The sequence below is a fragment of the Caretta caretta genome, chromosome 11 (assembly GCF_965140235.1).
Source record: "Caretta caretta isolate rCarCar2 chromosome 11, rCarCar1.hap1, whole genome shotgun sequence".
NCBI classification, from domain to species: Eukaryota; Metazoa; Chordata; order Testudines; family Cheloniidae; genus Caretta; species Caretta caretta.
In genome coordinates, this window is record NC_134216.1 from 53,004,033 (window position 1) to 53,017,562 (window position 13,530).

A 13,530-nucleotide genomic window follows, 5' to 3' on the forward strand; every position below is an offset into this window, starting at 1 on the left:
ATTTTGTCGAGGTACCAGTCATTATTTAGATCTCTCAATCATTTATTTTAGGCAATATTGTTACATTATGATAAGGCTTGATTTTGTAGTCCTTGTGCACTCTAAACTTCTGTAGGTGTTGATGGGAGTTTGGGGTGTGCAAGGAATTCAGGATCAGGTCTGAAGTGATAAGAAAAGGGTTTCTACCTGAAATAGCTTCCATTAAAGTTACAAGATAATTTCAATACTCATATTTACTGACAGCTATATGTAAAAAAATAAAACTGTCCAAGACCCATATGGACATAAATCAGACATTTATAGTTTTAATATTAGAGTAGAGGGTGCAAAGTCCTATTTAAAATATAAATATGATACTTAAGTGCCATATCTCTGTGTGTTAGATTCTGGGAGCTTGCTAGCAGCCAGCCAGGGTAGCTCGTAGAAGGCTCTCTCTGCAGTAGGGTTTGCTATTCTCTGCAAGGCTAAGGGAGCACTCTGCTCTCTGCAAGTCTGAATCTGCTTCTTGGCTTCCCGCCTCTGCCAAAATACTAGTTTTAGGTGTTTGAAAAGAGGAAGTTTTGGATTAGTTGGGACCTTTGCTGGGAGAGCAGAAGTTGCAGAGAGGCCTTTGCTTGAAGGTCCTAAGCTAGTGGGCTGGAGGGGGTTGGTGCTTTCTGCCTTGGGAGCCCAAGGGAATTGGTACCATTGTCTGCAGCTGCCAGTGAAGTAGAGGCCTGTCCTTGCAGTAGTATGTTATTCTGAGCAGCTTCAGAAAAATGGACTTCTGCCTGATTTGCCAACCAAAGCTCAAGCAATATGAGTCACAGCCCTGTTCAGCTTGTCTGCACCCTGGTTTTCAGCTCAGTCTGAAGAAGTGGAGCTGAAGTTCAGCAGGAATTATTGATTCCGGGGCTGGGTTGGAGGATGGCGTAACTCAATGGAACTGTGCCCCTTCATGTCAGCTCGGGATCTGGCTCATGATGCTTACGTCCACCTCAGTCCGCATTTTATGAATGAAATGTGCTGAATTTGTATAAAGGTCTGTCAAGGGAGAGATAATCTAGAGTTTGGTATGAGGGCTGCTATTGGTACAGGATCTTGGAGATATTTATATATTTGTGAACAGACCTCTGAACAAATCCAAACATTGCAATCGCTTAACAGTCTCAGAACTTCATTCCATAGAATGTGTGACCATCTCAATAGGAGCTGGATGTTTGGGACCCTGCTTTGACTGAATCAAAGCCGTGAAGCCCTCAAGGCATATGTTGTCATTTTGCAATGTTAAAGCACTTTTAATATAGACATAGGTAAAAACAATATAAACAACATCCTATATACATATATATCTGTTTATGTAAATTTATTTGCAACTTAAGTGCCGCCCTCAGGCTGCTGACAGGTTGCCATTACAATCCTCAGTGCTGCAAGGGTGATGAACCACTGATATACAGTGATACTGTGTTCTTTTGCTAGCTGCTTAAGAAGATATCACTCAACAAACAGTCGTTGAATGCATTCATGTCAAGGAAAATCATTCCTTTTAAAAGGTTTCTTTGACAGGTAGTCATTAAAGTGGGTTTCACATCAAAATGATAGTCACTAATACAGTGAAAACATCTTGTATACTTTTCAGGTTTTTATATTTTATAACTAGTGTATTATATCAACACAAATCTCCACTAGGGCAAAAAAATGTCTTCACGGACATATTTGCTACATACACAGTTGATAGTAGAATGTGTTTTTCGTATCCACTTGAAGTTAAAACGAATGTTATGTTTCAATAAGGTGCTGTAAGAGAGATTCGTGGATGCTATTTAAAGTCTTTAATGTAATGTGATGGACCATATGCACCCCTCTAAAACTGTGTAAAGAGTTCTGATACTTTATAAAAACTATTTTCAATGCTGTAACACTCAGAAATTAGGTTTCTCTTTAGATATGTTCATAAAGAAGAAATTAAAATTCCAGGCCAGGGTTTTCAAAAGCAGGAGGCTAAATGTAGGCACTGCCCCAAATTTCCAAAAATGATTAGTGATTTTTGGGTCCCTTAAATTTTGGATGCCCAGTTGGACAGCCTAATGGAGCTTGACTTTTTTTTTTTTCTGGAGGATGGTGCTGAGTCTTGAGTTTTATACCCAAAAACTAAGGAATCCAGAATCACTAGATACTTTTGAAAATTTGCACCCTAAAAGGAGACTTTGTAAGGTAGCTAGGTGCTTAATATCCTCAACTTCACTGAAAGGCGAGGTCAGCTGGAGCCGATGGGTACCCAGTGCTTTTGAAGATCAGGTAAATGCCTAAAGATGGATTTAGGAGTCTAAGTGTAGACTTACTATTTTTGAAAATCTTGGCCCCATTTTATGAATTGATGGCATGCTTCAAAGAGCAGATGGCAGTAAGTGATCATCCAGGACAGTTTGGGAGGAGAAAAATCCACTTTTTTTTCCCATTAATGTCAAAAATTGATTTATTGCCAGCTGTATTTCTTTTGGGTCAGTGGAGGTGCATTTACAGGACAACATAAAGGATACTGTAACGTACAATGCTTCAGAGAAGCACATTGACAACTAAAATCATTACACAGGCAAGCCAGATATTCCCTTTTTAGCAACACCAAGCTGTTCCAAATCTAAACTACCAGTCTCTCATGTCTTTTAATGGATCATTTTCTCAGTTCTGGTGTACACCATCCATGTGGCGAATGAACAAATTGTTTATAAGTTGACATAAGTCTCTTCCTTTCCCCTTTGCTAGGAGTACGATGAGAGTGTCTTTTTCTCTTTCATAGATTATTATGGAAAAGCAATGGTGCAGATAAGAGTCAGAAGATGGCCATGTTATAGGCATTCTTAACTCTTGTGGAAGGAACATTCTACAGGAAGTTTGGCCACAGGCTGAAAAGATGCTTTCTCCAGCTGCCAGTAGTCTATCTCTTGCTTTTGAGAGCGCCATTTTTCTGAAGGATCATTGCTGTTGTGTACTGTCTCGGCTGCAGAGGGGAGAGGTAAGTTCTGAGACGGTCCACTGAACACTCTTGTGGTGTCAGTACAGTGGCTTTGTGAATTGGTGGTGACTTTTTCTGTGCTACACTAGCACCTATTAAATGTCAAAGTTCAAAACTGGTCAGTTACTGAACCTAGGGCTCAACGAGATGGCAGCTTGTAAGAAAGACTCTCTGTGTGTGCTCCTTTGAGAGCTATGCTACTGTTCATTTTATCTCCTATCCCACTGAAGAAACTGAGTTTTACTGGAGGTCTATGGTTGGCTTATGAGGTATCAAGAGGTAAAACAGCCTGAAGATCAGAACCAGGACTCTACCCTATATCTGATATTTGAGGAGTAGCCAATGAATTTATTGGTGTACCAGAATGAAGTGTTCTTTATTGGCCCAGCAGGCAGGCAGGCATCTGCATTCTGTAACTGCTGGAGTTCCTACAGAGTCTGGCTTCAAAACTTTACTCCCCTACATAGGACTGAAGTTACAGTTCTGTAGATCACTGTGGTCAAGTCTGTCAAGCCAATCCTCCGAGTCCCTGATCATTTTTAACAGAAATTTAACCTCATTTTACGTTTATTAGAAAAACAGAGGCTGTTCCAGTCTCTCCACCTACGGCTTATTTTTATCTTGTTAGGCTGTAGCATTGTCTTCATTATTAATACTTTAGAGAGTTGGGGAGTATGTGAGCAGCAGAGGTTATGAATGAGACTAGTTGGCTGCGTATTTTTTTTTTTGTAATCACAATTTCAATGACAAAGCACAATTGGCATCACTTAAAATGAAAGTTAAGATTAGTTATGTATGAGCTAGAAAACTGGTGCACAAGCACAGCCTGCTGGTATTTTAGTGATAATACAAAAGTAGTAACAGCCGTGTTAGTCTGTATTCGCAAAAAGAAAAGGAGTACTTGTGGCACCTTAGAGACTAACCAATTTATTTGAGCATAAGCTTTCGTGAGCTACAGCTCACTTCATCGGATGCATACTGTGGAAAGTGTAGAAGATCTTTTTATATACACACAAAGCATGAAAAAATACCTCCTACCACCCCACTCTCCTGCTGCTAATAGCTTATCTAAAGTGATCACTCTCCTTACAATGTGTATGATAACCAAGTTGGGCCATTTCCAGCACAGATCCAGGTTTTCTCACCCCCCCACCCCCACACACAAACCCACTCTCCTGCTGGTAACACTATCAGAGGCTCGTTCACCTGCACATCTACCTATGTGATAGATGCCATCATGTGCCAGCAATGCCCCTCTGCCATGTACATTGGTCAAACTGGACAGTCTCTACGTAAAAGAATAAATGGACACAAATCAGATGTCAAGAATTATAACATTCATAAACCAGTCGGAGAACACTTCAATCTAACTGGTCATGCGATTACAGACATGAAAGTTGTGATATTACAACAAAAAAACTTCAAATCCAGACTCCAGCGAGAAACTGTTGAACTGGAATTCATTTGCAAATTTGATACAATTAACTTAGGCTTGAATAGAGACTGGGAGTGGCTAAGTCATTATGCAAGGTAACCTATTTCCCCTTGTTTTTTCCTACCCCCCCCCCCAGACGTTCTTGTTAAACCCTGGATTTGTGCTGGAAATGGCCCACCTTGATTATCATACACATTGTAAGGAGAGTGGTCACTTTAGATAAGCTATTACCAGCAGGAGAGTGGGTTTGTGTGTGTGTGTGTGTGGGGGGGGGGTTGAGAAAACCTGAATCTGTGCTGAAAATGGCCCAACTTGATTATCATACACATTGTAAGGAGATTGATCACTTTAGATAAGCTATTAGCAGCAGGAGAATGGGGTGGGAGGAGGTATTATACACATGCTTTGTGTGTATATAAAAAGATCTTCTACACTTTCCACAGTATGCATCCGATGAAGTGAGCTATAGCTCACGAAAGCTTATGCTCAAATAAATTGGTTAGTCTCTAAGGTGCCACAAGTACTCCTTTTCTTTTTGCGAATACAGAAGTAATTATACCTTTATGTATTGACATAAGATGGAAATCACCCTACTTTTTTCATGGCTTCCATATTAACTATTTTTTTTCATATGTATTTCTCTTTTTTATTCTTTCCCTTGACAAAACCTTGATAACAGCCAGAAGTCACTGGGTAATAATCAGGTATTTTCAAAAGTGCTGAGCTGAGAGTTACCCTAACTCTCTGCTCTTGTTAAAGTCAATGGGAGTTTTATCATTGAGTCTACTGGCGTCAGACTTAAGCCAAACCGCAGTCCTTTCTGAAAATCCGTTACCTGTATGACCATGAGACTTTAATTATACATGGGAAACAATTAATTGTGTTCTAGTTAAACTGGTTGAGATGTGAAAATAATGAATTCTGAAAAATAGGACATGTCCCCATGCCTCACCTCAGCAGCATTAAAAACCACTACAAATTTACCCCCTTTTATTCTGGAATAGTGTGTGCACACGGGGAGCTATTCCATAATAGTTGATTCTGCAATAGCTAATCCAGACAATTTCCCAGGGTAGACAAGACTTTAGTAACAAACTGAGTTAACTGAATGAGAAGGATTCCTCTTCAGACTTGTTGAGCTCTTTGGTTTCAAAAGTAACGAGTGATTTTTGGGTGGCCAATTTGAGACATCGTTTGGATGCCTGATTTTCAGAAATGGCTGTGTACCCATGAAAATCAGGCCCCTTTTAAGGTGTCAGAATTGAGAGAACCCAAATTACTAGTTACTCTGAAAATGTAGGTCCGTGAGCCCTTGTATCAGGAGGGAGGGTCATTGATACCTGAAATCAGATGGGCTTCATTTTGTGTTGCAAAGCAACCAATGTGTCTGAGGTTTGGATGGGGATCTTTCACTGCTAGAGACTATTGGAACAGAATTTGAGAGAGAAGAGAGAATCAGAATAGCGGTTGGCCTGAATACAAATCTATTAGCTGGAGCTCTTTGGAAATTCTGCTACATCTTGGAGTTAAGCTACATTTTGCTTGTGCCATTTATTATCCCTGTTTAACAGTGTACATATTCAGAGTAAACCCAGGAACTTTGTGCATACATAATTTGGGTATAATGGCATCTATTTACATAGCATAGGTCTGGGGTGAGATAAGTGTCTTTGCCCTTGATTCAAGATGTGTTTCTGCATGTATAGAGGCTTCTCCTCCTAGAGAGTTATTGGCTGTATTGGTCTTGCATGTTAGAAGGCAGCTCCTATTTCATTTATCATGTTTCTCACTCATATGTTTTTCTCTAATCTTAATCTATATCATGCATGATTACCCTCGGATGCTATCCACCACCTCACAGGCACCATTATTATTTCTTCTTCATTTCACACAGGGAGCAGCAGAAGCGACGCGTGAGGTGAGACATGTGGGATCACAGTCCCCGCCACCTGATTTGCTGCTTGGCTTGTACTGAGCATGCTCAGAAACACTGCTGAGGCCGGCTTCCCTCACTCTGTTCCCCCCTCCACTATTGGCAAGCACAGGTCGTCTTTGGGGAGCGGTGTTATTTATTCATGGTATTAATTACTATTATTGATGTTATGGTAGCTCCTAGAGGCCTAAACCAAGTTTGGGGGACCCTATCGTGTTAGGCGCTGTACAAAGACATAAAGACAGTCACTGACCCACCAAGGTTATAATCTAAAGAGACAATACAAACAAAAGGTAAAAAGAGAAGAGGCATGGAAAGATGAAGTGATTTGCTCCCATTCACACAGCGAGTCATTGGCAGAGCTGGAAATAGATTTCTTTTCTAGTGTCCTATTCCTTAGTCTGTGCTGCCTCCCTAAAAAATATAAAGGTTATTCCTTTAAAGCATATAGAGTTACAAATGAACATGCTCTTTAAGCACCAGTACTTGCATTGCAATATCTCTATCTACCACTAGATTGTGCCTGTGGACAGGTTTTTTAGCTCAGATGCTCCTAGTCTTCTTGCTAGAATTTTCTTCCTCTTGTTACAATTTTATTTACTTTTTGTAATATGTCTGACAAGTTTAATTTACATCCTTTTGTTGATAACATACCTCTAACTTTGTATAACACTATAATGGTGACAATTAATTTGGAATATGTGGTAAAGGCAGCTTCAGCAAAATAGCCAAGTAAGAATCATAAACGTGCAATAGTAATTCACACAGACACACACTTTTGTGTATATTTTATTATTATTTTAATGCCAACAGTGGACTAGGCACTTCAGACATGGAAAGTAGGTCCTTGCTGTGAGGCATTTACAAGGTAAGCAGCTGCACAGAGGAAGGGAAACAAATAATAGAGCTGTTATGTTAAGCACTTCCATTATTAATTTTGGTAGGGGAAGGAGATTGCTGGAAGGGATATTATTTGCTATTCTCCCAGCTGTTGCTCATAGTTTGATAGACTTTAAGGCCAGAAGGGACCACTGTGATTATCTAATCTGACCTCCTGCACATTGTAGGTCACAGAACCTCACCCATCCACTGCTGTAATAGAGCCATAACGTCTGGCTGAGTTACTGAAGTCCTCAAATCATGATTTAAAGACTTCAAGTTACAGAGACTCTACCATTTGCACTAGTTTAAACCTGCAAGTGACCTGTGACTGCAGAGGAAGCAAAAAAAACCCCATGGTCTCTGCCAATCTGACCCAGGAGAATCCTGACCCCAAATATGGCAACCAGTTGGACTCTGAGCATACGGTACTCCTGGGGGAATTCTGCACCAAAAAATTAAAAATTCTGCAAAATTCTGTAAATTTTATTTGTCAAAGTAACACTATGATCACAAGAATTTCAATTATTTTGGTAATTTATTTCAAAATACCTGTCAGCAAGTTTGTCTGTAACAATATAAACACACACAAAAATTCCCCCAAGAGTAGAGAGTTAAAGAAGCCCCTACGATAACCCACTTCCAGCTTCTCTTCCCTCTATCCCCTCAGAGCCCAGCTGGGGGGGCCAAACACTCACATCCTCTCCTCCCCAGAGGCCAGCTGGGGGGGCCTTCCCTGGCCCTGACACTCACACTCAAACCCCCTCCACCCACACAGACCAGCTGCAGGGTCACCCCCCGAGCCCAGACACTCACAGACCCTACCTTCCTAGAGCCCAGGGATCCAGAGGGAGAACCAGCCTGATGCTGGATCCTGGGCTTGCACAGAGTTTCCTGTGCACCGCTACTTCCTTCCTTCAAGGCATGCTGGGAATTGCAGCTGCTGGGAACCCTCCAGTTCCCTCCCACTGGCCAACATCTCTGCAGCCCATTTCTGTGGCGGGGGGGAGGAAATTCTGTGCGCCCAACATTAATTTCTACAAAATTCTGCATTGCCCAGTGGCACAGAGTTCCCCCAGAAGTAATGTGGGCAAGACCCACCAGCCAGACACTCAGGAAAGAATTCTCTGTAGAAAATCAGAGCCTTCTCCATCTAGTGTCCCATCACCGGCCATTGGGGATATTAGCTACTAGCACTCACAGACTGGCTACATGCCATTGTCCGCTGTCTTATCATCCCATCCCTTCCATAAACTTATCAAGCTCAGTCTTGAAGCCAGTTAGGTTTTTTGCCCCCACTGCTCCCCCTGGAAGGCTGTTCCAGAATTTCACTCCCATAATGGTTAGAAATCCTTGTCGAATTTCAAGCGTAAACTTGTTGATGGCCAGTTTATATCCATTTGTTGTTGTTGTCCACATTGACGCTTCACTTAAATAGCTACTTCCTCGCCGGTATTTCTCCCTCTGATGTAAGCAGAAAAGCAATCAGGGCTGGCCTTTGGGGTGGGCAGCCGGGGTGGCTGCCCAGGGCGGCCCACTAAAGAGGGTGCCATGCACTGGCCCGGCTGCTGCTGCAGCTCTGCTCCGGCCCCACCACCTCCCCCCAAAGGCTCGTACCACTTGGTGGAGTGAGCGGAGGGGAAGAGGGAGGCTCGGTGGCAGGCCCGTGGGTTTCTGGCTGCTGTGTGTTGTGGACAGCTGGGCTCCCCCGTGCGTGGGCCCTGTCTCCTCCCTGCGGGGCTCTCGGGCTCCTGCCGGGCCTGGGGCAGCGCTGGTGGGAGAGTGCTAAGCATGCAGCTTCCTCCCACCCCGTGTGCCCGCCATTGCCCCACCATTATTCAAATGCAGAGCTCAGGGAGCGTGGGGGACCTGGACCATGCTGGGCAGGAGGCAGCACCAGAACCCAGTGGATGGACACCCTGGCCAGTGGGTGCTCCTTGCTCCAGGTAAGCCCCCTTGGCCTGGGCCCCGCAGGGCAACTGGAGTCCTTTGGCCTCCACCCCAAGCACCCCTGGGGAAGACCCAGTGCCCCCTGCCCCATCCCCCCACCAGTGCCCCTGGTCTGGGGAGGGATGCGGGTCCGGTCCGGTTCAGTCTGGGGAAGGATGCGGCTCAGGTCCAGTTCAGGGGGTCGGGTCCAGTTCAGTCTGGGGAGGGATGTGGGTCTGGTCCAGTTTGGTTTGGGGAGGGATGCGGGTCGGATCTGGTTCAGTGTGGGGAAGAATGTGGGTCGGGTCCAGTTCAGGGGCTTCGGACTGGTGAGTGATGGGGGTCGGGTCCAGTTCGGTCTGGGGAAGGATGTGGGTTGGGTCCAGTTTGGTCTGGGGAGGGATGCGGGTTCGGTCTGATTTGGAGGGTTGGCCTGGACTTTTGGGGGCACAGCTGGTCCTGATCCTAGTCTCTGTGCCTCTCTGCCTGGGGGGAAGGATTAGCAAGGCTAGTATGAATAATGACGCTGTAAATAAAATGTATTAAAGTTTTCCATATTTTTTATTTCTAAAACGTTTTAAACAATTTTTAAATTCACCTCAATTTCATACAAAAATTTAATTTAAGCCCTGGTACCTCATGTGAGAAATGTGAAGGATGAGATAGTGTGATGGTTCCCTTTTAGTGGGAGCAGCACATGGCTGGTGTTTTGGCCAGCTTTGGTGTTTGTTACCTGTTGTTACTCACACATACACACTCACACACAAAGTCTCCCTCACACAGTCCCCTCCCCCCGCCACACCCACCAGGGCTTCCTGTATCCAGGTCACTTTCCCCACCTTGGCTGGGTTGTGAGGCATCAGGAGCTGCTGCTTTCCTGCCCTCTCTTTACACAGCCTGGGCGGGAAAGTGACCTGGATGCAAGGAGCCCTGATGTTGCTCCTCGCTTCTGCCCCCCACCCTCCAGCTCCAGAGGGGTGTGCGGGGCAGAGGAGCTGCAGTCCGGGGGGGAGTGAGCAGGAATGCCAGCTGCTTTGTGAATCCCGGTCAGTTTCCCCTTGTGAGTGCAGGAAGGGGATGCAGGGGTTAGGAGTGAAGGGGGTGCAGGGATTAGGGGCACAGGAGGGGGACCATGTCTTTGGGGCAAAGGGAGGGAGAGGAGCCTGGGGAGCCCATGGGGGCTGGGGGCACCAAAATGCAAGTTCGCCCAGGGTGCCATTTTCCCTAAGATCAGCCCTACCTAGGCCCCTTTCCCAATACAGCCTTCTGGAACCTCTCTGCCAGCAAGGAATTAGCCACTCATCATCATCCCCTGCTTAAAACTAACCCTTTCCTTGTTTTTCTCTTCCTTAATTATTACTGTACACCATCTGGATCATTGTAGTTAATTTCCAGATGCCAACAGTTTCCCTGAAGTTGCAGTTGAGAAAGGAGTTGGCCCTGATACTACTGTTTTATATGAGTGTAAATCTGAAATAACATTTTAAAGGCTGGTGAAAGAAAAGACCTAGGCCCAATATTTCAGTATCCTTTGCATCAGCACCCTCTGTTCCTTGAACACTTGTGATGGTGCACTGTGTGTGTTAAGATACTAGGTACTGTGCTTAGATTGGTGTGTACATATCCCAAGCTCTGCACAGACCTTTACCTTTTCTTGCATTGATCATTGCAAATTTCCTAGAATAATCTGATCAAATGGGAATGCTGAGTGCAGCCACTGGGTTGGGATTTATTTTTCCCCTTTTCTTCATTTCAAATTCCCTGTGGAATTATGTGTGAACTTCACTTTATTTTAGTGCTGACACCGGAGTTTGCTGAAGTGATACAAGCAATTTGTTTCTTTAGTCTAGATGTCTTTTCAAAGCTTCCACTAAATTACATGGAATTGATTTGCAGGGATTAAAATATTTTCCATATTTTTATTATTTTTATTATATACTCTTGGGGGAATTCTGCACCAAAAAAATTAAAAAATCTGCACACAATATTTTAAAATTCTGCAAAATTCTACGAATTTTATCTGTCAAAATAACACTATATAATCATGCCAGTTTAAATTATTTTGTAAAAAGAAAAGGAGTACCTGTGACACCTTAGAGACTAACAAATTTATTAGAGTGCTCTAATAAATTTGTTAGTCTCTAAGGTGCCACAAGTACTCGTTTTCTTTTTACGGATACAGACTAACATGGCTGCTACTCTGAAACCTAAATTATTTTGGTAATTTATTTTAAAAAGACCCAGGAATAGAGAGTTAAAGAAAACCCTATGAAGGCCCAGTTCTTGCTTCTCTGCCCTCTCTCCCCTCCCTTCCCTCCTTCCCCCTACTCCCCCAGCCCAGCCAGGGGGCCAGACACTTACACTTCCTGCCCCCCCCAGTCCAGACACACCCCCTACCCCCAGAGCCCAGCCATGGGTCCCCCCCAGCCCAGACACTCTCACCCCATAGTGCCCAGCTGCGCCTTCTCTCAGCCCAGACACTTACAGACCCTGCTTTCCTACAGCCCAGGGTTCCAGAGGGAGAAACACCCTGATGCTGGGTCCCGGGCTTGCATGGAGTTTCCTGCTTGCCGCTGCCTCCTTACTTCAGGGCTTGTGGGGAACTGCAACTACTGGGAACTCTCAGTTCCCTCCCATTCCCCCAGGCCTTGTCTTCTATTTGCAAACTGGGCTCTGCCGGGTCCAATGGCCCATGGTGGTGGCCAACATCTCTGCAGTTCATTTCTATTGGGGGGGGGGCGTGGAATTCTGCATGTCCAACATTAATTTCTACAAAATTCTGCATTGCACAGTGGTGCAGAATTCCCCCACAAGTAAATTATTATAGTAGTGCCTAGAGATCACAGGCCTGGGTCAGGGCCCCATTGTGCTAGTCCTGAACAAACGTGTTAGAGAGAGAGTCCCTGGTCTAAAGAGTTTACAAGATATTGCTGCTGTGCAGAATTGATGGTACAAGCATTAAAGCATCCTGTACTCCTAAAAAATTTACATTGCATTTTCCACGTCATTATTTTATATGCTAGTTCTCATCAATTGTTGAGGTAAATGGTTATTTAACAGAACATGTTTCTCTTGTTTCCATTTTGACTCTGTTACTGGAGATGCTATTTTCATAAAAGAGAATAAGGAGTGTGGGAATTGCTAAGCAGTGCTGTGCACAGAGCTTTACCATGTGTGGTAACCGCTGAAAAGTGCAGTTCTTCAGTAAGAATCTTTTCTGCGGGAAAATGCAGGAGGTTATGTCATAACCTCTATTTTTTTGGCAACCCACGTAATCTCGCAAATCCCTTTGTAGGGCTTTCACTTTGTAATCTCTGTTGCAGTAACTATCCTGAGGTCATGTGCTTCCTTCTGGTATGCAGCAGACAGGAGAAGCATGTTTAAAAGGTAACCTAAAAGGGAGCAGTAAAACTCCAGTAAGGATGTGAATGCCACAAGCATTCAACCTCAAAAGGCAGCCGTGTATAATAATAATTATAGCCACACAGTAACAACACACTGCTTAACTGTGGTGTGGTGTGGACTACAGTGGGAAGGAGCATCGTTTGGGATAGTAATACTGCCCTCCTAGGGGGGTGTGGTAAGGTTGAGGTGTAATTTGTTAATGTTTGTAAAGTGCTTTGTATTCCTTGAAGGAAAGGGGTCGCATAAATGCAAACTGACTGAAAAATACAGGACAAAGCATTTCAAGTTGGGGTTAACTCTGAGCAGCCATAACTTGCAGTGTGATATAAAAGGAGCCCTGGGGGTGATATATGTGTTTGAAATTAGTGTCTAGCATAGAGCTGGAGGCAGGCAGGCAGGGAGAGATGAGACGAGGTGCACAGTGTGCCATGGCTCAGTGGTGCAGGGGTTTGTTTCCGGTAGATGGGAACAGAGATCCTGGGTTTAATCCCAGTGAAGGTACAAGATGATGGTACGCTTCCTGTCAGAACTGCCATGTGAGGTTCTGAGGCCTGTGCTATGTGGCAGGGCAGACTGGTCCCTTCTGGCTATAAAATCTATGAACTCCAATTCTTTCCATACCCACGAGATTGGTGCTGTTGTGCGCTAGGCTCTTGGGTCGTGTGCTGGTCTGGACCATTGTTATATGGGATTTCCACATGCTTTCAGCTCCTGTGATGTATGTAACTGACTGCTGCTTTGTCTGCTTGGATAGTGATTGTTCTGAGGCCTGCTATGGGACACTGGTTTTTGTATGAGTATTCATACGTGTTGACATATCTAGCATGCAGTTATAGGTCATTTATGCTGGAGGGCGTGTTCATGGCATCCAACAGAGAAGTTAGATAAAAACATAGAATACTCTTTCTGGAAGGTTACAATGTAACACTACTTTAGGGCTCATCTTTGTGGTGCATT

The 13,530-nt window shown here is 44.1% G+C and overlaps 1 long non-coding RNA gene across 1 annotated transcript in view; it reads left to right on the forward strand.

The window, feature by feature from the left end:
* Positions 1 to 2,788: 2,788 nt before the first annotated feature.
* Positions 2,789 to 13,530, forward strand: part of LOC125645133 (uncharacterized) — a 30,941-nt gene continuing 20,199 nt past the window's right edge. Inside the window, exon 1 of the long non-coding RNA XR_007359197.1 lies at positions 2,789 to 2,992. This is a non-coding gene — a long non-coding RNA (uncharacterized LOC125645133). The remainder of the gene's footprint in view (positions 2,993 to 13,530) is intronic.